Raw genomic sequence first — 27,137 nt, 5'->3', positions numbered from 1 at the left:
AGAATGGATTTCTGCACGGAACAAAGGTTGTTGAAGGGTTTCCATTTTTCTATTCTACTTTGCTTTCATATTTGTGAAGGGTTTTTCTCTTAAGGGTTCATCCTCTTCCAGACTTCTGTCAAATAGCAAAATGAGAGTGAGTTAAAATAGGAGGTTAATGTTTTGAAGGATTAAATGACAGAAGCACTGTACTCCAGTTTTTGATTGGCTGATATTATGCATTATCCTGAAAACTGGTCTCCTTCTTGAGCTAATTCTTTTCTTTTTTGGCTTCTCTAACCCTGTTGGAAAATGCAATGAACAGTGGGGATGAGGCACTGTAGCAAGAGGGAAAAGTTGGTGAGAACTAAAAATTAAAGCATTGGTCTAACATTACATTTGTGAATGGTTGTGATTTGTCAACTGTTGATTGAAGAAAGTTTGCATGGATTTCAGGAAACTGTAAATTGTGATAGTGTGAATGGAATTTCATTGTTATCCTTTCAGGAAAGTCTAAAAGCTACCTTTCCTGATTCAGGAATTTATGCTGTTATTTTGTAAATGATCCATTAGAAGAGAGTATAGTTAAAAGGAGGACATGTACTAGTACCTATTTGTACTTTTGTGATAGGTGTATTTGAATCCTATGTTTTAAGGTGTGGAAGAAACCTGATCGTTATATAAGCTGATTGACATAAATGAATTTACCTGGCTTTTAGGCAGAATGATTTAAGGACATTTTAGTGATAAAACTCTCAAACTGTGTTACTCAGAATTAGGAACATGAAAAAATTAGGTGTCTTTATTTCTTTGAAGTGAGATTTTTGGAAGGGTTTTTAAAATAGGGGAAAACTTTTGAGCTTATCCTGTTCCACATTTTAAACAGTTATCTTGTTTGCTCATTTTATAGGCTTTTCCTTATTGAAAGACTATGCCAAAATCTCATTTTGAGCACAGCCTGGATCTTGGTTGGTAACAATTGGCTTAAAATAAAAGCTTTCTTTCTGTGATGTTGGTACAGGTATGCCTCAACGCAAAGTAAAGATTTTATATGACTAACTTTTTAAGACTTAAATTTAAAATTTTTGTTTGTTGTGTATTCTTTTATGCTTAAGAAAGTAAGAATACTGTTTTTGATGTATATGGGTTTTCTCCTGAACTACTGACACATTAAAAAAAAAAAAACCTGTTAAAGTATACTGTCAAGATTTTCATTTCCTTTGCCTGCTTTTGAATGGACCACCTAAAGGTTGCTACTGTTCACAGGTCTCTCTCTGTGACCCCCACCAGAAGTTAGTAAAAGCCTTCACTTTTTCTCAGTTAATAGATACAAGACATATATGTGCAACACAGAATAGAATGTGGAGGAAATATTACACAACGTGATGTTTTCCTGTGGTTGCCTTTTGCTTGTAATGTTTAACAGCCCTATTAGCTAAATTTATTAGAGAGGGATTCGCTGTATTAAAGAGTACCCTGCATTCAAGTAGAATTAGCTGTATTGCAATTTCAGAAACACTATTGGAATTGGAAGATGAAGACATTGTGGATGCTGATATTTGGTATTTGCAAAAGAGCTTGAAAAGGCTGATACCTGACCACCAGTTTTTTCTGCATGTATGTGATCTGTGCTTTGATTCAAGCTACCACCACTTATTTAAAGAGCCTGTTGCTCTTTGCAACAGCCTATTTAGCTCTGTAGACAGGAGCCATTGATCCAAAAGCTCTGCTTTTCCTCAAACTCGACTGTAATAGGGATATGAAAGCTAGCCCAGCAAAATTGAATTTCCAACAATGCGGCTTCACTGTTGGTGGACTTGCAGTATTTTAGGTTATAACATTTCAGGTCAGAGGTCATGTCTTCTTCAAGTGCACAAGAGTTCAAATTAGAATGTATAGAGCCAAATTTGACATCAGTGTTAGAGGCTGATCTCATGACAGTATTAAGGGCTTTGGATTAGTACTTAGAAGTTTTCAAGGGATATGCTGAACTTTTTGATGTTCTTCTCTCCATTCTGTCATCTCATCTCTTCTTTTACCCCAACTTGGAGTGATACTGTTATCTGCAGTTGTAGATGCTTTGACACAAGTTTACAGTGTTCACCACATGTCTTGTATAGCAGTTATGTCTTCATGTGTCTTATTTTAGGGGAGGAGGAAATATTTGAATTGTTATATACCCTTTATCACCTAATAGAATCTACTTAATAGACACAATATTGTGGAATAAGTAAATTTGACAGTATTGCCCAGAAGCAGAATTTTGGTGAATATGTCAACATTGTACAGATATATTGTAATTTACGTATATCTTCTCTTAATAGAATAAAAGTTCGCTTATTAACACTACTGTAGTTTTTCAACACGCTTCATGGTTTTGACTTCACATTGATTAATTACGATGCTGGAATTAGCCTCATTTCTTCATCTGTGGGATAGGGGATGAGGGTGGTTCTTGTACTGTAATTACTTCAAACCCTATCTTATTCTAGGTTTCTGGTAATCTGTGGTTCTTAATTAGTTGCAACTTCCATTGATTTTACTTCTTTAGCTAAGAAAAATCGTGCAAAATCTAAAAGTAGTCCCATATGAAGGCCTCTGTACCAAAACCAGGCTTGCCTTCCTTACACCTCACAGAAACAGGCTCAGTGAGGTTGTGAAGGTTTCCTCTCCCATGTGCCAAAGAGAGACTTGAGTTCAGAGCCAGTGATGAAAGGTGCTACATCATCCTGTTAGGCCATGAAATTTATGTGAATCACCAGATAAGACCCTTTTTATCAGGGAGTTTAGAATTTAAAGAGAAAATTAATGCATCAGATTGTGACGTTTTTCTGGAGGAGGTAGGCTGTAGAAGGGAAGGAAGAGATTGACATATGGGGAGATTTCTCAGTGAAGGGCTTTGTTTTTAAACTTTTATTATGAAAAATGTCAAAATACATAAGAATAATACAGTGAATCTTCATGTACCTATTGCAACAGTTATCACCACATGGCCAATCTTTTGCATCTGTATCAGGGGTCAGCAAACTAAGGCCTGCTTTTTGTAAATAAAGTTTTGTTGGAACATACCAAGCCCATTTGTTTTTATTATTGTCTGTAGGCTGTCTTTGTGTTACAATGGCAGCATTGAGTAGTTGCGACAGGGACTGTATGGCCTCCAAAGCCTAAAATATGTGTTATTTGGTCCTTCACAGAAAATGTTTGAATATGCCTACCCATTCCTCTCTCAATAATATTTTTTTTCAACTTTTCTGTAAATTTGAACTGTCGCATACCTTCCAGATAGATTTACCAGTTTTGGATGTTTTTGCACATTTGCTTTATATTATTATTCATCATCTCTTTTATCAGTTTTATTTATCTCATTATTCTTACTTTAGCTGAGCCATTTGAGAATAAGTCCTACATATCATGATTTTTTACCTCTCAATACTTGTGTGTATCTCCTTTTTTTTAAAATAAACAAATTTATTCGTTTATTTATTTATTTATTTATTTATTTTATGGCTGCATTGGGTCTTCGTTGCTGCGCCGACTTTCTCTAGTTGCGGTGACTGGGAGCTACTCTTGGTTGTAGTGTGCGGCCTTCTCACTGCAGTGGCTTCTTTTGTTGTAGAGCACGTGCTCTAGGCGCATGGGCTTCAGTAGTTGTGGCACGCGGGCCCAGTAGTTGTGGCACGCAGGCTCACTAGTTATGGCGCACGGGCCTAGTTGCTCCACGGCATGTGGGATCCTCCTGGACCAGGGCTGAAACCCGTGTCCCCTGCATTGGCAGGCGGATTCTTAACCACTGCGCCAGCAGGGAAGCCCTTGTGTGTATCTCTTAAGAACAAGGACATTCTCTTGTTATAAGTAAGCTCAGTGCGTTGATCTAATTTAGGGATATTGATGCAGTATTCATACAATACTATTATTTAGTGTATTTCATATTCAAATTTTGCTAGTTGTCCCAGTGATCTTGCTAACAATTGTTTTGCCCTAATGTAGGATCCAATCCAAGAGCACACATTGACTAATCTTTAATCTGGCCTCAGACTTTCTTTGTGTCTTACTACATTGACATTGACAGTTTTGAAAAATGTTCCTCAGTTTGAGTGTGCTTCCTCAGGAACAGGATCAGATTATGTTAACTGTGGTTTTAAAGAAAAGGATGGAATCCTGTAACAAGAAAAAGCTATAGATGATAATTGCAAGAATTCTGGACCAAAAATTAAGAATGAGCCTGAGTTCTAGTTACAAAGAAAATTGCTTATCCGTTGTGTGTGTGTGTGTGTCTGTGTCTGTCTGTGTGGTGAGAGGGAAAAAAAAAAAGAATTGAAGTATACTGTATTTGAAGAGCATATACTTTGGAGGTGGTGACATAGTTCTTAATAGCAGCTGTTTTTGGAGTAACTATTATGAATAATTGTTTGAACGTAAGCAAATTACTTCACATCTTAGGGCCATTTTGTAAAATGTGGCAAACGTATTCCTGCCTTTTCAAGTTGTTTTGGGGAGTAAATGAGATAACACATGCAAAGTAAAAAGGTGCTACATTGTGCGATACTGATTTAAATGTAGTAGGTTTGGAAAAGAGGGAAATTAATATGAGTTAGAGCTGTCAAAACGAAACTTGAATAGAGAAGATTGCACTTGAACTGTGATCTGAAGGATGGGTTGACTTTGGATAAAATATCTAGGTGTGGAGAATCCATTGGAAATTTTTAAGGGTAAAGCAATATGGTCAGATTAGTGTGGGAAATAAGATTAGAGTGATGAGATTGCAAGAACAGGTAAACCTTGATTTTTAAAAAAATTTAATTAATTAATTTTTGGCTGCGTTGGATCTTCGCTGCTGCGTGTGGGTTTTCTTTGGTTGCGTCGAACGGGGGCTACTCTGTTGTGGTGCGCAGGCTTCTCATTGCGGTGGCTTCTCTTGTTGCGGAGCACGGGCTCTAGGCACATGGGCTTCAGTAGTTGCAGCATGTGGGCTCAGTAGTTGTGGCTCGCTGGCTCTAGAGCACAGGCTCAGTCATTGTGGCTCACGGGCTTAGTTGCTCCGCGGCATGTGGGATCTTCCCGGACCAGGGCTCGAACCCGTGTCCCCTGCATTGGCAGGCGGATTCTTAACCGCTGCGCCACCAGGTAAGTCCAGACCTTGAATTTTGAGTATGAAGATCTGGATTCTATTCCAGCCTTTGTCATTGGCTAGTTGTTTGAATTGGGGTAAATTACTTAAGCTCTCTGGACTGTATTTTCCAGCCCTATAACATGACTTGTAAATTGCCAGAGTTCTGCAGAGAGGAGAAACATCTCTGGTAGGTTGGAGAATTAAGGCAAGACTTTCAGCGGGAAGGAATTGAGCTTAGTCTCAAAAAATTGTTAGGCTCTGGATAGGATGAGAAGGAAAGGGAAAGCCATTAGAATAAGCATACTAAATTAAAGAAGGCACCATTGAAATTAAACCTACTCTATCACAGGTTAAGAAGGGATGCATGTTGGACAGTATTAGAAACTAAGGTTCAATTCTAGGCTCTGTAAGTGGGATCTTTATAATTATGTATAGCATTTAGAGTTGTGGAGTAGGAAAATGGCCCTCTCAGTTATTTGAATAAAGTTTGGTGAGACACGTATTGCAATATAACTAGATTCACTTTATGCAGCATTTTTGAATGATGGTTTGTGAATAGTTTGATTAGGGAGCCTAAGGGCTTTTTGTTGGAGAGGAGGATACCTCAACTCTCTTCTTCCAGAAATTTGGTGTTAGAGATACCAAGATTTAGTGGAAGGAAAGGGCAACGACAGCACTGCAAATAAAATGACCTTGAAGAAAATGTGTGACGTTGAAATATAGGCCTAAGGAGTCTTTGGAGTGTTTCTGCATATCAGTTGATTTTGGAGCTTCTGTTGATCTTGCAGGAACAATGAATGGTTTTGGAAGTATAGCCAATTAACAATGTTGTGATAGTTTCAGGTGCACAGCAAAGGTTTTCGTCCATACGTATACATGTATCCATTCTCCCGCAAACTCCCCTCCCATCCAGGCTGCCACATAACATTGCGCAGCGCTCCCTTGTTGGTTGTCTGTTTTGAATACAGCAGTGTGGACGTGTGGATCCCAGTCCCCGTGTATTGTAGTGTACTCATTTTGTGTGTATGTTCTCTTCTACTAGAATATAAACTGCAGGGAGTTTTCTTTACTGCTCTGTACCTATCATTTGAAATGATGCCTGGCATATAGTAGGAACTCAATACGTAGTAATCAAATGAATGAAGAAATATGGTATTTCACAGCATAATGTGTAATTAATCCTAATAATAACTATGAATTAAGCCCAATAAATGAGAATTCACAAAAGGATTCTTTTAAAGTTTCCCTAAAGTCTTTCTACTTACTCCCTTTCTTGTTCCCCCTTTGTTTATGGGCTTTGCTTTGGTCAGTGAAAGGGGAATATGACAGGTCACATTTTAATTTCATCTAGGAATCCAGTCATGCTTTTGGATAAAAACATGTTGGCCATATTTTTAGCCTTAATTGGAAAGGACACTTAACATCCTTTAATAGAATAAAGCCAGCAGTTTAAAAGTTTATATTATACTAGTGATCATCTAAAATTTAAAACATATTTGGTAAAATTCCATACTTAAAGATTTTCTACCTAAAAATTATATTAAATCTTGTTAAATTACCAAATTACCAGTGATCGGGGTGTGCAAAAGGTAAGAGTAGTTAATGTTTGTTATTTGCATAAAGGAAGTTTTATTTCTTGTCTTTGGATGACCTAGAAAATCAGAAATTTCAGTGCTTTTTAAAAAAAAAAAATACCGTGGAAGTAATGAATGCATGTAATAAAATAAAAAATAAAAGGGGGAGAGGACTTCTTTACTAGCCCTATCCTCAGGAGACAACGATGTTAAGAACTTTTGTTTTGGTTCTTTTGGTGGTTGCCATTATACATTTATTTTTGTCTTTCTTGATCTGTGAGCTTTATATGCAATTTATTGTCTTCAACTTTTAAATGAAATGTCCTTGATAACATCGTAGTGAAATGTGTTCTTTGAATAATGCCTTGGGGAGAGAAAAGTTGTTGTAGATTGACATAAAGAAAACATGAGAATGTACAATAATAAGAGGTTTATCAGGCAGGAGAAATATTGGGAACTGTCGAGGAAAAACATTACTGTGGTTTTCTTTCCTCACACACACAATACTTCTGACACTGCTGATCACCAGACGTGTGGTAGTTTTTTCCACACCACTTCTCTGCAACACCAGCTGAGTGTCCTGCAGTTCATTTCAGTTCTGGCACTGTGTACCTGTACTTAGCATCATCTCACAAGTTCAGGGGTCAGTCCCACAGGCTGCCCCCATTTCAGATGCCAGACACAAGTCCTAGGTTGTTGCTTCTGACGAACTGGCTATAAATTGGGGTTCCCATGACCCCCTTCCTGGGTGTGATAATTTGCTAGAATGGCTCATAGAACTTAGGAAACCACTTATTGACGTTTACCGGTGTATTATAAAAGGATTTGACAGAGGATACAGATGAACATCCAGATGGAAGAGATGCATAGGGCAAGGTATGGGGGAAGAGGTGAGGAGCTTCCATGCCCTCTGCAGGTGCACCACCTTCCTAGTACCGTCATGCATTCAGCAGTCCAGTAGCTCTCTGAATCCCATCCTTTTGAGGATTTTATGGAGGCTTCGTCATGCAGGGCATGGTCAGTCCTTAACTCAGTCACCAGTCTCTCTCCCCTTGCTGGGGGATGACAGGGTGGAGTGGAAAGTTCCAAGCTTCTAATCATGGCTTGGTCTTTTTTGTGACCAGCCCCATCCTGAAGTTATCTGGGAGCTCACCAAGAGTCTCCTCATTAGAACAAAAGACATTCCTATCACCCAGCAAATTCCCAGGAATTTAGGACCTCTGTCAGAAATCAAGATCTAACATCAAATATTAGAACAAAAGACATTCCCAGTGCTCTTATCATTAGGAAATTACAAGGATTTTAGGAGTTCTGTGCCAGGAACTGAGGGCAGGTATATGTGTGTATTTTTTTCTATTATTTCACAGTATCAAATGGATCAAATTAGCTGTAAGGTCATTCTAGATATACTTTGAGCGAAAGTCTGGTGTTTCTCTGTGTTCTCCTTGTATACTTCACGTCAGTCTAGGAATACATATCTGGGTATAATTGGGCTTCAGGGAGATGCAGTGTCTGCCAAGTCATTCTTTATGCAGAGAATTCCTTGGGGACTTGGAGTTTGAAGCAGTTCTAGAAGTTTATTTTTGCATGTGTAGTATGGTTATAACTAGCCTGTTCTTTCACCCTTTACACTGTAAAGTCCATGGTGCTTAAATAGGCTCTGAATAAATGAATGAATGTTGAAGGACATCGAGAGTTTGAAGAAATAAGTGATTTTGAAAGAATAGATGTTTTATATTGGCTTGGAATGGAAAAAGTTTCTTAGAATGTGGCTTAACGGTAGTCATGGCCTGAGTATTCAGCACGTCCTGAATTTCTGACCAAGAACAATGGATAAAGTAAGTGAGGAAACGAAAAAAAAAGTCAAAATTTATATACCTTTAAGAGATGTATAAAAGGCCATTGGTCCTAGACGACTTCTTTTTTTAAAATTTATTTTACTGAAATATAGTTGATTACAATGTTTTGTTTATTTCTGCTATATAGCAAAGTAGACTTTTTTCTGTTTACTACCTTGCATGGTCTAAAAAAGCAAATTGATGGGGTCATAACGTTCAGTGGTTCTTGGTTGACATTCATCTTATACTAGCGAACCCATTCTGGTCTTCAGTACTGCTTTTCTGTCCTTTGAACGAAATAGCCAGTTTTGCTCTATATTTCTCCCAATCATTGACACGGAAATCAAGCAGAATTTATTAAAGCTCCAAGTGGGATTTGCTGACTTCTTTCAATTTAGAAAATTAGTCTCTTACTAGTGGCGATAGAAGTTAGAGTGAATCATACTGTTAACATCATTATTACTATACTAGAGAAGATGCATATTAATGGAATTTATAGAGCGCATTAAATAGGGCAGGGTAGCAGACATCAGGGAAAACTGAGAGCTTACACTGCCTATAGGGAACTTCCTGGAATGGGAAACTACAGGTTATTTCCTATTCATGTTTGTAAGTTATTATTGATGTTATATTTAGAAAGAAAATAGTTTTAGACTTCACAGATATTCAGTAATCTATATGACATTCAAAAACAAAATAAAGGTACTATTTTAAAATACTGTTTAATTATGGAGAAGGCTTAATGGAAGCCTTGTTAAACTTACCCATTATTTGCTATCACTGAAAGTTGTAATTCCCTGGAATTAAGTGTTGCTGTTTTAGGTAGTAGCCTCATTGCTTCTCAGCTACTGTTTGGAAGCCAGGGAGCAGGAATAAAAATGTTAGACTGATATTTCTTTAAAAGGTGGACATTTGATTAATCCAATACCCAATGTAGATAATTGATAGTGATGTTAATTAAAAATGGGTATTACTTCTTAGGGGCCAAAATCTTGACCACCCCTGCTTCCCTGTTTGATAATCCTCTTTTTATTCTCTCATTTTATATCCAATATTTAATCCGGAAGTGATACCCCATTTTCAGAATGCCAATAGCAGTCTGTTTAAAAAAAAAAAAAAAAAAAGAGTTCCATTTTTGTTTTTATAAAATAAACTGTACATAGCATTCATGAAAGCACGAAGTTTTCTGCATGTTTAGATTGAGTGTATTGATTGATAGTTTATTCCAGCAAATATCTTCTATTAAAGGACAGCTCAGTGTGTTTCATCACACACAAAATCTAGTAAAATAACAGTGCTGTCATTAATTAAGTGCTTTTTATATCTCAGGTACTATTACATGCCTGATACGCATTCTCTTTTTTAGTTCTCATAACAACACCCCTATGTAGTTTTACAGATGAGAAGACAGATTTAGAGAGGTTGAATAACCAGCCTAATGTATCATACTCAGTAAGTGGTAGAGTCACAGTATTTTTGCAGTTCTATTCTAGTTCTGTGGGTCGTTTCTTTTGCCTTAAATCCAAGAATTCGGTGAAGAATGGGTGAAGCTGTGAAATAGAAGACAGTGTGAATATTTATTGAGTGAATGCACTAATGTAATTGAATAATGGTAAAGAACTAGACATTTGTTTTTTATAATCGTATATTGTAAAGAAATGGCTTGGCATGGGGTTATTAAATACATCTGGGAAGGAGTAGGGAATTTGGTGTGGTTAGAAGAGAGCAAGGACATAAAATATTCAAATCACTCTGAGAGGGGAAAGCAAGAAATAAAAATGATAGGTATGAGATAGGGATATAATTTCATAGTGGCCGCGAATAAACCTAGAAGTTTTGAAAATGCCTAGACAGCTTCATTACAGTAAACACGTAAAGAACATCCATATTCTTTCAGATTTTATTTCCTCCAATGTTAGAATGCCAGTAGAGCAAATTTGTCTACCTTCCTTGTCTTTCTTTCCAGGATCTTGGGGTTAGAAGCTGATGATGAAAGGAGTCCCTGCCTATTCTGTCCAGTTTTTGTCTGTAGAACAATGAAGGGAAAAATAGCAAACCTTAGACCTTTGTCAGCGATTCATTCACTTTAAGCTGTTGATAATTCTTTCTTTTTATGCAGTTGTCCTTTGCCTTCCCAGTTCCTCTAATCTGGCCTGAAGTGATCAACGGGATCAAAATCAAACCATGAACCCTAAAAAGAGCAAAACTAGGAAATGCCTTTTAAGAGTAGCCATTATATTTTTAAATTTGCATCTGCATTTGTAACAGAGTGGCACTGCATTGAAATGGTTTTAAAATGGTTTACTAAGATGTGATAGTTATGATAATGTGTTTGGGTAATACAGTATTTTAGAGCGAAGTGTGGTTGTTAAATAAGTGGTCATGGTTCTTATTTTTTAGCCTTGGAACAAAAATTATACTTCCAGGATTCTGAATTTCACATATGGTTTTCATTAGACTAACATTTGTCTTCCTTCTTCCTGAAATTGATTTTGTGAGGGAGTGAAAAACAATACAGTGATGTTATTGTCATAGATTAAGGTACCTGTGCAGATAAGGTCTTCATTTTAATCACCAACCGCCTTTTGTGAGAGGGGTACATTTTACCATATTTGCCATGCTTTGTTCCAGGCATTTTTCAAGATAACATACCCTATATTGAAAGGAGACAGGCATATAAAATAAGTATCCGCAGTGGTGGTAGAGCTTAGGTGGGATGTAGGTGATCTAAAATTTAGCTAGAGGATACAGCATATCCAAAGTCACGAGGGTGTGGGAGGTTTGGGGAACTGAAAACGTATTTGTGAAGTAACACCCTAGAGATAGAAAGTAATGGTGTTTGCTGATTGGTTAAGCTGTAGGAGATGAAGGAGGAGAAGGAGACATATTTCTAGCTTGAGTGACTGGAGGATGGAGCCATACACAGAGGTAGAGAATATAAGAAGAGGAGCAAGTTTGGGGTGGGAGATGAATTAAGTTTATATATGGTAAGTTTGAAATGCTTTGGGGACATCTAGGGAGGGAGTGATGTCCAGTTGGCTTCAAGTAACTGAAAGTACTATTTTAAACAAATTTTTAAAAAATAGGCAAGAAGTTGCTATTTTTTTTATCCCATTGTCCTTAGTGGAAGGAATTTCATCAGGCTCATTGCCTCGGTTGAAAAATGGCTACTGCTTCAGGAGGCATCCTGTTAAATAATAAAGCAGAAGGAAGTGCTGCGTCTGTTGTTTATTTTCAGGAAAGCAAACGCTTCCCTAGCCTCTTCCCTTGCCTTGATGGCTGCCCTCCCCAACCCCTGTTTTTTAACTTTTAAATACACATAGCATTTCAAGAACTAGTTAGTTGTATGAAATACTTTAGGTCAAGAGTATTTGGAAGCTGGGTAGGCGTGGGTGGCGAAAAAGTTGTATTTATTGGTGGGTGGACTTATACTGTCCCATGGTGGGGGTACCTGAGGTCCATACTGTACTTGACTCCATCCTACCTGCAGCAATAAGAATTTGGATATAGATCTCTTCCTCCTAAGTAAAGTGATACTTTCATTACAAATTATTTGTCGTGTTGGAGTAAGAAAACTCTTTTTGGAAACAAAGGTTTTGAAAATGGACTCGGGACACCTAGAGGAGGAGAGTGATGAGTTTAACCCCTCATCTGATGTCCCTTATTCTTCCTCTTATTAGTGTCGATCTTGGTCTAATAACTTCTTTGAGCCCAAGTTAGCTTGTTTCCGAAACGGAGATAGTAATACCTACTGTACACGTTGGTTATGAGATTTAAATGATACTGAGTGCATAAGCAGTGCAGAGTTCGGTATTCATTTTGTTACTTCTGGTAAGAAATATTGAACCTCTGGGCCTCAATTTCTTTATAAAGTAGACTGCTTTACTTTCTTTAACCTTCATATCATCAAAACAAATGCTCTATGCTATTTATAAGATACTTTTAATACTAATTTTTTTTTTTTTTGGCTGCACCATGCAGCTTATGGGATCTTAGTTTCCTGTCCTGGCCTGTGGTAGTGAAAGCACCGAGTCCTAACTACTTGTCCTCCAGGGAATTCCCTATAAGGTATTTTTTAGTTAGTTTGGTTTTATGTCTGTGTTGCCTTTATTTTTCAGAAATCAGAGAGCCTGTTTTTTTTGTGAGCCTAGTTCTTACTTTTTAAAAGAGATCAAAGGATTTTACAGTTCAACCCAGTCATTGCTTATATAGGAGCTGAATTAGTCCCATAGAAGCTTTAAGTTACAGGCCCAAGACCACTGACATCCTAGAGGCAGAGTAGGGATAAGGACCCAGGTGTGTTGTGAGGAAAGGGTTCACCGAACCTTTCTCTTTCTGTGGATAAATGACCTTGGTTTAATTTTTAGCTGTGTTTCATGTGACACATAAAGGTGGAATGTCAGCAATATTACCAGCCAGTGTGGAGCATGGCAAAATGGTCCCTGACTTGTGAATTGCATCTGGAGTGGGAGTGAACACCTGGTAGGAGGACGTGGTACATTCTTCTAACTGAGCATGTCCCTTGATGGGTTGGGTCCCCTGGAAGCTATACGCATGAGACTCTTAAAAGATGGTATTGGTTCCTCTGCGGAGCTTAAGGTTTCCAAGCCAGAGTGGCTTCCACACCCCTCTATGAATTCTTGCACCCTTTTACCTGAGCAATCACGTGGTAGTGGTAGGAGGGAGAAGTGCAAAGACAGCAGCTCCTGGATTGCATGTTCTGCTGTCCGATACCCTGATAGGCGTTCCTGTCCTATAGCCTTCTGAGTGAACAGGTTACAGCTGCGGCCGGCTTAGGTTTTGGGAATTCCTCCAGTCGGAATCATCAGGGTAGTTCTTTTCATCTGATTGATTAGCCTTGACTTGAGATCAAGAGGCCGTGAACAATCACGCACAACAGATTTTCATCCTCTTTGATTTTCCTCAAAATATTCTTTAAACAATTTCTGGCTTATTTCCCTTCTTAAGAGGAAGAGGTAAGATCTTGTTGCCACTCCACAAATCTTACCAGCACTACCACCCCCGTCGCTGGAATCTAGAATTACATTTTAGGTATGATAGTGGGTACAAGCTATAGAGATACTCTTATTTTTTCCAGGATTTTACAGTTGAAGTTATTGTTGTTCTACTAAAGAATATGGAACACAGTGGGAGGAGGGTGAACAAGACCCAGAGACCCTTAAGCATTTGAGGACACCTTGGTTTACATCCACAGTTGTGTTTAGTTCTTTTTCCCTGGTTAAGTATTTTAAGGTGATGATGGGTAGGTAAGTGTATGAAGTACTAGGCACAATATAAGCATTTGGTGGATATTAAAAAATTGAGTCTTTTTTCTAAACTGTAGTAGGACTTAAGTGACCAGGCATTCCGTTTCAGTGACATTTTTCTGTTTTTCAGTATCCTGTGCCTTGAAAAAGTTTGAAGCTCTTTGATGTTAACTTTGTAAGAATGCTTGTATGAAAAATAATTTGACTGAACAGACTCTGGGCAACAGTTACGAAGGTTCTCTTATTTAGCGTATCTTTTCTTTTGCATTTGATAACTTTTATGATGGTCTCCATAATATTATAATGCTAAATATTTAAATAAACCTGTCACTTATAATGCCTAATATCTGTCCTAGGAATTATGGCTTCATAATACATAGTAGATGTAGGTAAGAACAGACATTTCAGAGAAAAAATTAGAGTAATTGAAATATAAATGACCTACTTTGTGAATATGGAGGTTCTGTTTCCAGCACTAAGCTGACAGCATCAAGATAAGGCACATCTTCACACATGATTGCCTGAATACAAAACATAGAATGTACAATAGCTTCCTGAGTATCTCGCCACCTCTCAATTGAAATACAAACCAGTTCTGACCATCCTACTGCTACTGCAGTGTGGGCACCAGCTTCTCCTTCCCCCAGAAAACTCCTAATTCTCTTCACCCTATTTGGACTTTTTCATTTTTTTAAAAATGTGTTTTGTATTTTTTTGTTGTTTGCTTTTTGTTTTTTATTTATTTTGTATATTAAAAAATTTTTTTTTTGCTGTGCCATGGCATGCGGGATCTTAGTTCCCCGACCAGGGATGGAACCCGTGCCCCCTGCAGTGGGAGCATAGATTCCTAACCTCTGGACCACCAGGGAATTCCCTTTTTCATTTTTCATAGCATTTATCACCTTTTACATAACAAGTAATTTTAAATTCTGCTGAAATTTGAACTTTGTGAGGGCAAGGATCTTTATTTACTGATGTATTATAGTAATTTTGTTCCATTGTTAATATTATGGATATCTAGTAGAGATGTTAATATTAATGTCAGCAATATCTGGTAGAGATGTAAATAAAACTTTTCTTCCCCTTCTTTCTCCCCTCCCCCTCTCTTTTCCATTCTCTCCACAGTTCTGTTGTCTATTGCAGGATACATCTTAGAGTCAGCTTAAAAAAAAAAAAACAAAAAACCCCAAAACCTACTGTTTCACTTAGTTTAGAGATAAACATGGGTTTTAAATTACATTGCATCCTGGTCTCCTTGAAGGAGAATCTGGCCTTCTTCTCAGTTTGCCTTTTCTTGAGTAACTGATGCATCTCTAATGGAGAGAGTTCATTTATAGCATGCGGATCCTTTGTTGTTGATGGAATTTTTAGTTGCTTTGATATTAGAGAAGTGGGAGAAGATAAGAAAATTGACATTTTGTTTTAAATATAGTTCTGTCTATAGATAATTTTATGAACTTGTTTTTAAAAAAATAATTACAAATACACAATTTACTTGTTTCTTTCCCAGATTTATCTGTGAATTATATTATGATTTAGGAATGTTAGAAAATGTGGAAACATCTTTTGCAGTAACAGTTTAGTTCACATTATAGAAGTGATTTTTGGTGTCCAGTTATCACTAACCGTGTCAAAAAAGTAAAATACAAGATCATTTTCTCTTAATTAAAAATATGCAAAATAATTCTTCATACTCACTACTTGGTGAACATTAGCTAGTATTGGCAAAACTTATGGCCAACATTTTTTCTTGCTTCCATTTGCTCTGGCCAAGAGAGTTCATTTCCAGGACCACTTTGATATTTCTATGCCTTCATTGTTCTCTTTCTTTGTTGTTGTTGTTGTGTTTGTTTTTTTTTTAATATTTCCCATTGCTATTTTTATAATCTCATGCTAAGTCATAAAAGTCATAAAGTTTTTTTATTTAGAACCTAAATTTTTAATCTTTCAGTACTATTCTTAATCCTTTTGTACTCTTTTACACTCTACAAGCAGTTATAAGTAGCTGATATTTATTAGTATTATTTCTGTGTGAAAACATCTTTAGAGATTTAATAGGATTGGTGCTCACTTGTTTTTAAATCATAGTTTTTTTTTTTCTTACAGTAACCCAGACTATATGTTCATACTGCTGTGAAGCTGTCTAGTGCTCACACAGTCCCAGCAGAGTGTAGTCTTGTAGAATAGCCTCATTCTGCAGATGAGGACACAGAGGACTTGCTCATGGTTGTAAGGGTGAGATGTGAAAGACTTGTGTTTTTAAGCAGCAAGAGTAGAAATCTTTCGTTCTTTCCATTCTGCCTCCACTGCCTTTTAAGTCTGAAGATGGCAGAGAAATACTAGCGTTTTAATACGCTTCCTTTCTGATTGAACTTCATTATTATGTATAGTGCCATATAAGATAATATGTTTGAATGCATTGGAAAATTACCTTCCTATAGAAAGGTTACATAGTTTTAGTGGAGAATGCTCGAGTAATTTATTTTTGCTTGGTCTGTTTACTTTATTTGATTAAAAAAAATTTTCTTTTAAATTTTGTTTAACCTAAAAGTGTTATGCTCTGTCCTCGATCAGTAGAATTTTGGATGGTCTTGGGCATTACTTCAGGGGCAAAAAGTGTTGCCTGTAGCCCTTTTTTTTGTATGTATGTTTTGAATAAAGTTTTTGTGTAAACAGAAATACCCATTCATTTCTATATTGTCCGTGACTGCTTTGCACTGTAATAGCAGAGTTGAGTGGTTGTGAGAGACTGTGTGGTCTGCAAAACCAAAAATATTTACTTTCTGGCCATAGTGTCAACCTCTATACCATTGCATGACAGTGACTGGAAAGTCAGGTGGAACCTTTGTAGTATTCATATAGTCTCTGTTGGTGCTTTATTGTAATTTGGGTGGTGGGCAGGGAGAGGGGTAGTGTTTTGTATTGAAGTAAATAAATTGAATTACTTAAGAAAGATGGTCTTTTTTCTTTTCATGACCCCCTGGAGAGAGTGAGTGTGAAAAGTGTATATGTGTGTCCCTATTCCTGTGTTTGTGTGTCCTGAGTGGATCAGGCAGACAACACAGTGTACTTGCTGGTTTAAATGTTTCATTTTAAATTTGGTGAAATTGAAAGCAGTCTGGCAAACCAACATCAGATGAGAATTAGGCATATTTTAGAATTATGAATATGTAACTTATTTTATAATATACTCAGAATGAATTATGTTAAAAGACAGCCCTGATTTCTTAAAGGGGTGTATTTCTGACTGCCATTCTGATAGAAACATGGTAGTTAAATGAGCAATTTGTTTTAACTTACTGAAGGCAAAACATTTGTTGGTACTGTCTAGAGTATACCTTAAGCTTTTCTATATGTAAGGAAATACTCTTAAGACACACAAGAGTGATTCTTCTGAATCTGAGTAGAGACAGAAATGTAACATTGTAAAATTCTGAACCTAACATCTAATTTAATGTGAATATATTTTTTCTTTTTGTGTCTAGAGTACTTCAGAATGACAGTTTCATTTCAGTAATTATCTGCTGGCATGTTCTTAATTTTAAAAAAAAGTTAAGAAGCATATTCCTTTCTGTTACAAACTGAACGTTGAAGACTTAGTTTTGAAGAGGCTCTGCTTCAGTGTGTGTTCATTGTCACTCCGTGTGGTCACACTGGTTAAGATAACCGTCATGTTCATGCACACTGCAAATCTGTTGTAATTTAAGACTTTTATCCATCATTACTCTCTTCTGTGTGTGCATATAGTAATGCTCTTATATCAACTCACAGAAGACAAAGCTGGACTCTACAGTCATACAGCACACAGCATAGCAGAAGATGAATGGGCAGTTGGTGTCCTGCACAGAAGTTCGCAGCCAAGGGGACAAGTGGGTGCTGACATTCAGGCCACACACACATTCAGCCAAGCCATTTCCCTGGTATTGGGACCGTGTCTTCTCAGAGGAAAGGCCTCGTTACTTATATGTATTATTTTTAAATGATTTGAGTTCTGTGCCAGGCACTGTTTAACATTTTATAAATATTAAGTTTTTCAACTCTCATAACAGTTTATTTTACAGATGAGGAAACTGAGGCACTGAGAGGTTAAGTACCTTGTCTTAGATCATCTAGCTGTAATTTCAGAGCTGTGTGATTCCACGGTTCAGGCTCCTAACTCTCTGTACTGTAATATGCCTTCTCTTTTTTTCTAATTTGTCCTGCTGGTGTCTAATTTGCACAGAGGTGCTGCAGAGGTTATTGGTGGTCCTGATAGCATACTTGAATGAGTTGGAAGGCATTGGACAGGGCACACATACAACCCCGTATCATATCCCACTGTAATAACTTCCTTGCTGAGTGATAATCCAGGTTTTGTTTAAAAATTTCCATTGATTTGTAGAACAGTTTTTCATTAGAGTGAGCAGAAAAAATATCTTTCTATAACCTCTATCTACTACTTAGCATTTTGTGGCACAAAGCTGAGTCTCATTTGGTCTTTCTGTGTCTTTTTATCTAAATGTAGGTATCAGCAATGTTCGTTTTGTGGTCTGTCTGGCTCTCTTTCTGTTTGAGATGTCCTCATTATTATTGTCCTTCCTTTCCTAATTCATTTTTGGGGAGAAGGATTGAGTTTATCATTTATCTTTTGTTTCTTTTGTTCATCTTAAAATCAAATTAATAAAACTTTTACTCAATGTAGTATGTTTCCGTCTCTAGTTCTGAGAACGAGAGGACTCACTTCGCAGTGCTAATGTTATTGAAAGAAGTGATCCCTCTGTACTTTCCCCCTCCCCCGCCTCAGCCCCACAGATTAATAATTAGACTCTGACTAGTAAAACTCCCCATCCTGCCCTTTCCTGCCACGTAGTCCAGTGGTTCTCAACCCCATTGGAATCATCTGTGGGAGCTTTGAAACTCAACGGATGTGCAGATTCTACCTTAGACCAACTAAATCCAAGTGAAGGACCCACTATGTCACAGGTTAGAATCTGGAAAGGTATTTCTGTAGGACAGAGTTAATCAAAGACCCAACATCCCTGACAAAGCTGTTCTCGTTTCTTCTGGGAATGGATTGTTCAGCAGAATTTTTGTGTTGTCTTAGCCTAATTAGCTATTCAAATTTTTTGGTATCTTGAATCAATTATTCAACCCTTGGGAAGAGTAAATAATCTAATAAGATTTGGAATTATGTCAGTTTTTTCTTCTAACTTGTTAAGTGCCCAGGTACCTACCTGTGTGGTCTTAGGCAAATTTGGAATATGGAAAGTTTAGGGTTTTTTTTTCAGTCCCATTATTTCTTAGATCCTTATGCTATTTCTATTGCCTCCTTTTACCTTTTACTTGTTTCTTCCTCCCAAACTACTTAAAAAAAAAAGATTTAGCTCCTATCAGCTTTGTCTTAAGAAAACAATGTCAGGTCTGTCATATTTCTAAGGCATCTTAAGTTATAAGTTGCACCATTAATTTAGTAACAGTTTTTTTGGGGGGGAAGGAAAAAAGAAATTAGTTACAGTTACACAGTGTTGATGTTCTCACCTTTTAAAAAATTAAATGACAATACTATATTTATTCATACATCTAAAAAATTTTTTTAATTGGAGTATAGTTGCTTTACAATGTTGTGTTAGTTTCTGCTGTACAACAAAGTCAGTCAGCTATATGTATATGTATACCCCCTCCCTCTTGAACCTCCCCCCCGCCCCACCATCCTCACCCATCTAGGTCATCACAGAGTACCTAGCTGAGCTCCCTGTGCTATACAGCACGTTCCCACTAGCTATCTGTTTTACACGTGGTAGTGTATATATGTCAATCCTAATCTCCCAATTCGTCCCACCTTCCCCTTCCCCCACTGTGTCAACATCTCTACATCTGCGTCTCTATTCCTGCCCTGCTAATAGGTTCATCTGTACCATTTTTTTAGATTCCACGTGTATGTGTTAATATATGATATTTGTTTTTCTCTTTCTGACTTCACTCTGTATGACAGACTCTAGGTCCATCCACATCTCTACAAATGATCCAATTTCATTCCTTTTTATGGCTGAGTAATATTCCATTTCATACATTTTTATATCACCTTTCTAGCATCACAACTTAAGTTTGAGTCTGAGCCTTTTCTCATATTCAAGTTCTCTACCATTGAAAGTTAGTGAACTGGAAGACTTTGATGGGTGGATGTTAGTGCCTAAAAATAAATTTTACTTTTAATAACACTTGAAACTGCCCAAACCAACCTTTAATTTAAAAATCTCTGTGGCTTTGTATGAGAGAGTTTATTGTTTTTATTGTTTTTAATTGCATTGCTTACTTCCTGACAGGCAAATTTTGGGGTCCTTGATAGTTTTTTGTCTTTTTCTGCACAGTAGTGTTTTTTTGGTATAAATTTAATATAAAATTCAACCACATGTGATACTACCATTGAAACTAACTCAACTGAAGTAATAATTGGATGACTAGACACCAGTGCATGTTTAAATTTTTCTTTGTGTGGGTTTGTGGTCTTGTGTATTTTTTATTTTTAGAAAATTTGGGATCATAATATACAACTTTTAAATTCATTTTCTCTAAATCACTTAAATAACAAAGCAAAGTGAAAATCAGAGTCAGTGATGGCAGAGTTGTGTTTGACCTGACTGTTCTGCCTCTAAGCCTGATCTCAGGGTCAGTTTTCTTAAGATAACCCTCTGTCCCAGCTCATTCCCCCTTTTCACTCACCGCATCTTTTGGCTGCCCAGAATATTATCTGTGTATATGATTCCGTGGGAAATGAGAATAGGGTGAGGAGAATGCGGGATATAATGCTTTAGAGCTTTGATGAATGTGTAGTATGTTACTTGAGATTGCCACGTTGTAGAAGGCAACTAACAAAGTCATTCTGTGTGAAATGGATCAGTGGAATTGAGAAGATTCAGTTGAAACTTTGATTTACAAATACATTCCTTTTAAAAAAGTTCCAGTTGGAGGTAATCACCATTTATTTATTGTGCTTTGACTCTTGTGCTAAGCAATTTAATTTGAACTTTATCTGTGATTTTTCTTTTGTCCGGAAGTTCACTTAACAAAAACCTTTCTAAGCAGGTTAATTATGATAGCATTGTTATGTTTTTCTCTTAATTCTTGAGATTTCCCCCAATTCTCCAAATTTAAAAAATTCATTTGTAATTTCTGTTCCTTAAGGATAACCAGGTACACATTCTTGACTTTGTTACTGACCACTAGGTTCTAGATTAGATTATGTCACTACTATAAATTATAAGCAAATTTTTTTTTGTTTGTACCTTTTTCTAGGGAAGGGGCTCATAATCCATTAGCTTTTTTTTTCTTTTGAATTTTATTTTATTATTTTATACAGCAGGTTCTTATTAGGTATCTATTTTATACATATTAGTGTATACCCGTCAATCCCAATCTCCCAATTCATCCCACCAACACCCCCCCACACCCGCTTTCCCCCCTTGGTGTCCATGTTTGTTCTCTACATCTGTGTGTTTATTTCTGCCTTGCAAACTGGTTTGTCTGTACCATTTTTCTAGATTCCACATATATGTGTTAATATACAATATTTGTTTTTCTCTTTCTGACTTAATTTACTCTGTATGACAGTCTCTAGGTCCATCCATGTCTCTACAGATGACCCAATTTTGTTCCTTTTTATGGCTGAGTAATATTCCATTGTATATATGTACCACATCTTCTTTATCCATTCGTCTGTCGATGGGCATTTAGGTTGCTTCCATGTCCTGGCTATTGTAAATAGTGCTGCAGTGAACATTGGGGTGCATGTGTCTTTTTGAATTATGGTTTTCTCTGGGTATATGCCCAATAGTGGGATTGCTGGGTCATAGGGTGATTCTATTTTTAATTTTTTAAGGAACCTCCATACTGTTCTCCATAGTGGCTGTATCAATTTACATTACCACCAACAGTGCAAGAGGGTTCCCTTTTTTCCACACCCTCTCCAGCATTTGTTGTTTGTAGATTTTCTGATGATGCCCATTCTAACTGGTGTGAGGTGATACCTCATTGTAGTTTTGATTTGCATTCCTCTAATAATTAGTGACGTTGAGCATCTTTTCATGTGCCTCTTGGCCATCTGTATGTCTTCTTTGGAGAAATGTCTGTTTAGGTCTTCTCCCCATTTTTTGATTGGGTTGTTTGTTTTTTTAATATTGAGCTGCATGTGCTGTTTATATATTTTGGAGATTAATCCTTTGTCCATTGATTCGTTTGCAAACATTTTCTCCCATTCTGAGGGTTGTCTTTTTGTCTTGTTTATAGTTTCCTTTGCTGTGCAAAAGCTTTGAAGTTTCATTAGGTCCCATGTGTTTATTTTTGTTTTTATTTCCATTACTCTAGGAGGTGGGTCAAGAAAGATCTTGCTGTGATTTACGTCAAAGAGTGTTCTTCCTGTGTTTTCCTCTAAGAGTTTTATAGTGTCCAGTCTTATGTTTAGGTCTTTAATCCATTTTGAGTTTATCTTTGTGCATGGTGTTAGGGAGTGTTCTAATTTCATTCTTTTACATGTAGCTGTCCAGTTTTCCCAGCACCACTTATTGAAGATTCTGTCTTTTCTCCATTGTATATCCTTGCCTCCTTTGTCATAGATTAGTTGACCATAGGTGCATGGGGTTATCTCTGGGCTTTCTGTCTTTTCCATTGATATATATTTCTGTTTTTGTGTCAGTACCATATTGTTTTGATTACTGTAGCTTTGTAGTGTAGTCTGAAGTCAGGGCGTCTGATTCCTCCAGCTCTGCTTTTTTTCCCTCAGGATTGCTTTGGCTATTCAGGGTCTTTTGTGTCTCCATACAAATTTTAAGATTTTTTTGTTCTAATTCTGTAAAAAACGCCATTGGTAATTTGATAGGGATTGCATTGAATCTGTAGATTGCTTTGGGTAGTATAGTCTTTTTCACAATATTGATTCTTCCAATCCAATCCATTAGCTTTTAAAAGAGATCTGTAAATCAAATAAATTTGCCTTTGGAGACTGCAGGGTAGTATGTCTGAAGATCAGTCAAAATATACTGTTGTGCTGTTTTATCGGATTTTTGCATCTTAAAAAAAATCCTAATTTTTTGTAGGTGGTAGATTTAAGATGATGTCTGCTGAGATAGCAGTTTCAGTTTCTGTACTGAAAGATTAATACTTCATTTATTTTAGGTAAAATGTTCTGAAATACAGATTCTAAAAGCAAAACTTTTTGTTTGGAGACAGAACCAAAGCCTACAAACATTTATTTCATCACAAGAAGTAAAGCACATGGGTTTAGTTTATGTAGTACATCAAGTAGTTGGTCGCTGTACACATTTTATAATGTGACTTATCATAGAGTTTTTTTTTTAATGGCAAAAGATCAACCTTTATTGGCCACTTTCTGGAAGTGATACTAAAATTATTGGTATAGCCAGGCTCTCCTAAGTATTTTTAAAAAACAAAGCAAGATTCACTGTTGAGTTCCTCCTTATCATTGCGATTTATTTGTGTTGTAATTCAGTATCTACTGTGTTTTATTTTCGAGTATGTATGTACCTATTCCCACACATTTAGATACTATATCATTTTATCAATAAATGTATCTCAAGAACTGTGTATGCTCAGGGCACTATTCTTCTGTGGTGGGACAGCAAGATGAGCAGATTAGTCCCTGACCTGGGGAGGTCTGATAGCGGAGGCATGGTGAGAGAATAAGGCATTGCAGAGCTGTGGTGAGAGAGACTGGTATTTCTCTCTCAGTGGGTGAGTAGTCAAGGGAGGAAGCTGATTTGGGCTGAACCTTGAAAGAGGAGGTGGACTGGGTTTGTGGGCGGAGCCACAGTAGAAAGACATTTCTGGCAGAGGAATGAGCAGTGTCATGGCAGCCTAAGAGTGCAGAGAACATAGAGGGTGATATGCTGCAGTGAGAGTACAGGAGGTTGAGCAAGTGAGATTATAAAGGCAGTTGTTAAGGATACACATGGTTTTGGTTTTTGGACAATTTGAATCGCTTTAGTAAAATAGCTTTAATATATATTCTATTGGATTATCTCAGATCACCTTAGATTTTTATAATTCCTTTGTAGAATATATAATTTTATCTTTTAAAGTTCAGATACTCATTTTATAAAGCTGAAGAATTGTGATGTATGCTTTAGAAATGCACTGCACAATGGCCAGGGCATAGGTAAATGGGTCGACTAGGAAAACATTAATACAGAAACCAAAATACAGCCCTGCATATGTTTTTTTAAAGTTCCTGGGAATTCCCTGGCGGTCCAGTGGTTAGGACTCCGCGTTTCCACTGCAGGGGGCATGGCTTTGATCCTTGGTTGGGGAACTAAGATCTGCAAGCCACACGGTGTGGCTGAGGGGAAAAAAAATTCTCAGTTTTTCAGATTTTATTGTATGTGCAAATGGGCAGACATGTTGATACACCATTTTCCACAGATTTATTCACCCTTCATATCCTAGAATCAGATATTTAACCCCTTCAGTATTTATTAGATCACCTTTGTGGCCTTTTCCCATGAGGAGCTGTAGTCTAATAGGAAAAGCTGAATGAGTGAATGAATGAATGAGGAAAAGAAAGGAAGAGAAAATACGTTTAGAGAAAACTGAGATTAGAGACCTCTGTGAGAGTGATGAGAGAACTAACCACAAAAAAGTAAGAGGAGAGAACCAGGGAGAGGAGGTAAAAGAAAGACTAGCAACTGGAATGATCTGATTTAGTATTTCCCTAAGGTACATGTGTGTAAGTTTGCGTGTGTTGTGTGTGTACACACAATAGTAGTGAAAACAAATATCCATTGAGGTACAGTGTGCAGTTACTCCATATACGTTCATTTGAGACTTTAAAAATTAAATATAATTAATATTTAATATTGCGGTTGATTTGCACCCTCATTTGGCTGTGATGTCAGAGAGTCATGTATAACATGTGGTACATAATGGTATTCAAAAGAGCTGGGGGTTCCGCAGGGCAACAGTGGCACTCCCATTCATTCATTCCATTTCTGGGAATTGCCATGCATTTGAGCTTATTCATGTATGTTTACTTGTGTTTGATGATACAGATTTGTGGATTATATTATCCAGTTTTAACTGAACCCCACAAAACAGACTAATAATGTAACGATTCCTGCAAAGAAACTGAATATAAGAAACATGAATAAGAATAGGAAGCAAGAAAATGGTAGAGCTGATACTTAAACTATTAGAATAAGCTTTTCATCTGTCATGATCTAATTATTTTAGAAGATGGCTGAAAAAATTGGAGATTCTCAAGAAAGATATTTGACAGACAGGCATCGTTCACTATTAGTACTGATGAACCTTACTCTAAAAGTAAATTGTGACTTGAGTTAGTAGTTAATAATGATATAAAACCATCATGATTAAGAAGACATTCCAAAGTTAAGGACCTAGAATGTTATAAACGAGATTGGGGCTTCCCTGGTGGCGCGGTGGTTGAGAATCTGCCTGCCAACGCAGGGGACACGGGTTCAAGCCCTGGTCTGGGAAGATCCCACATGCCGCGGAGCAACTGGGCCCGTGAGCCACAACTACTGAGCCTGCGCGTCTGGAGCTTGTGCTCCGCAACGAGAGAGGCGGTGACAGAGGCCCACGCACCGCGATGAAGAGTGGCCCCCGCTTGCTGCAACTAGAGAAAGCCCTTGCACAGAAACGAAGACCCAACACAGCCAAAAATAAATATAAATAAATAAAAATTAAAAAAAAAACAAACCAAACTTTAAACAAGATTGTATCACTGTAAATATGTAAATAATTTATCTTTTTTTTTAAATAAATTTATTTTATTTTATTTATTTATTTTTGGCTGCATTGGGTCTTCGTTGCTGTGCGTGGGCTTTCTCTAGTTGCGGCGAGTGGGGGCTACTCTTCATTGCGGTGCGTGGGCTTCTCATTGCGGTGGCTTCCCTTGTTGTGGAGCACGGGCTCTAGGTGCGTGGGCTTCAGTAGTTGTGGCACATGGGCTCAGTAGTTGTGGCTAGTGGGTTCCGGAGCACAGGCTTAGTAGTTGTGGCGCACAGGCTTAGTTGCTCTGTGGCATGTGGGATCTTCCCAGTCCAGGGCTCGAACCCGTGTCCCCTGCATTGGCAGGGGGATTCTTAACCACTGCGCCACCAGGGAAGTCCCTATCTTTATTTTTTACTTCGGTTTTGTGTGTTTTAAAATGTATGAAATTTAGTAGCATATGTTAATTATTTATAAATAATTAGAATGAATGTATGCCAAACTACATAGCTTAGAGCTCAAAAATTCATGAAGACTTTATAGTAAAATAATGGATGTTCGTAACAAATGACCCTGAGTTAGACAGAGCCTAGCAGTAATCTAGTTTTTATTTGAACTCAATCATGATGTCTATAGGACATTTCCCCAATAGGTGCTAGAAAATATCTACTAACTAGCTCACAAATGTTGTGTGCCAGAAAGCCTTGGGGCTCATTTACCTGTCTTGAAGCCCAAGAGGCTGGTGGAATATCGTATGTTGATATAGCTATGTATAATTCCAGTTATAAGTGTGTGGCGTGTTTAATAAATATTATTTTAATTCCTAGATCTTTTTTAAAAAATTATTTGTTTATTTATTTATTTATGGCTGTGTTGGGTCTTCGTTTCTGTGCGAGGGCTTTCTCTAGTTGTGGCAAGCGGGGGCCACTCTTCATCGCGGTGCGCGGGCCTCTCACTATCGCGGCCTCTCTTGTTGCGGAGCACAGGCTCCAGACGCGCAGGCTCAGTAATTGTGGCTCACGGGCCCAGCTGCTCCGCGGCACGTGGAATCTTCCCAGACCAGGGCTCGAACCCGTGTTTCCTGCATTGGCAGGCAGATTCTCAACCACGGCGCCACCAGGGAAGCCCCCCTAGATCTTCTTACAGCTCAACTATCTGAAAGTTACATAGCAGCACTGAAGTTATTTAGTGTGGCCTTGGAGTTGGTAATGAGCACAAATGAGGATTCCAGTCAATTAAAGATAAAATCAGAGAGGAGCAAATTTCAAGGGATTAAATTCTTTCTGTATTTATTCAGTGTATTTGCTTAGTTATCTTTTTAGTGTTAGTGACTTAATTCACCTTTTTAGTGTACGAAGAAAAGCTCTTGCATTTCTTTGTGTGGCCTCAGCTTGTACTCCTGCAGAAAAATGCACTCTACGCTTGCACACGGTGGAAGCTGCCCTGGTCAGTGTTCCACCTGGGAGTCGCCACTCTGACAAGGTTGTGAAAAACCACTCGTGTATTTGCAAAAAAGGTTCTTGGAAAATAATGTGCTGTGACTCAGCAATTGAGAAGACTGGGTAAACTCCGTAGAATATAAATTCTGAAGAGATACGGTTTAATAAGTTTTGATTGAAATTGTTTCAAAACCAATTAGGTATTTCTCTTT

At 37.5% G+C, this 27,137-nt stretch overlaps 1 protein-coding gene across 5 annotated transcripts in view; it reads left to right on the top strand.

The window, feature by feature from the left end:
- The window catches only part of TBL1XR1 (TBL1X/Y related 1), a 179,187-nt gene that overhangs the window by 60,733 nt on the left and 91,317 nt on the right, over positions 1 to 27,137 (top strand). The window lies entirely within an intron of this gene.

Source organism: Balaenoptera physalus (genome assembly GCF_965194825.1).
Source record: "Balaenoptera physalus genome assembly, chromosome: 4".
Classification (NCBI taxonomy): Eukaryota; Metazoa; Chordata; class Mammalia; order Artiodactyla; family Balaenopteridae; genus Balaenoptera; species Balaenoptera physalus.
This window is presented reverse-complemented; position numbering and strand designations above follow the sequence as displayed.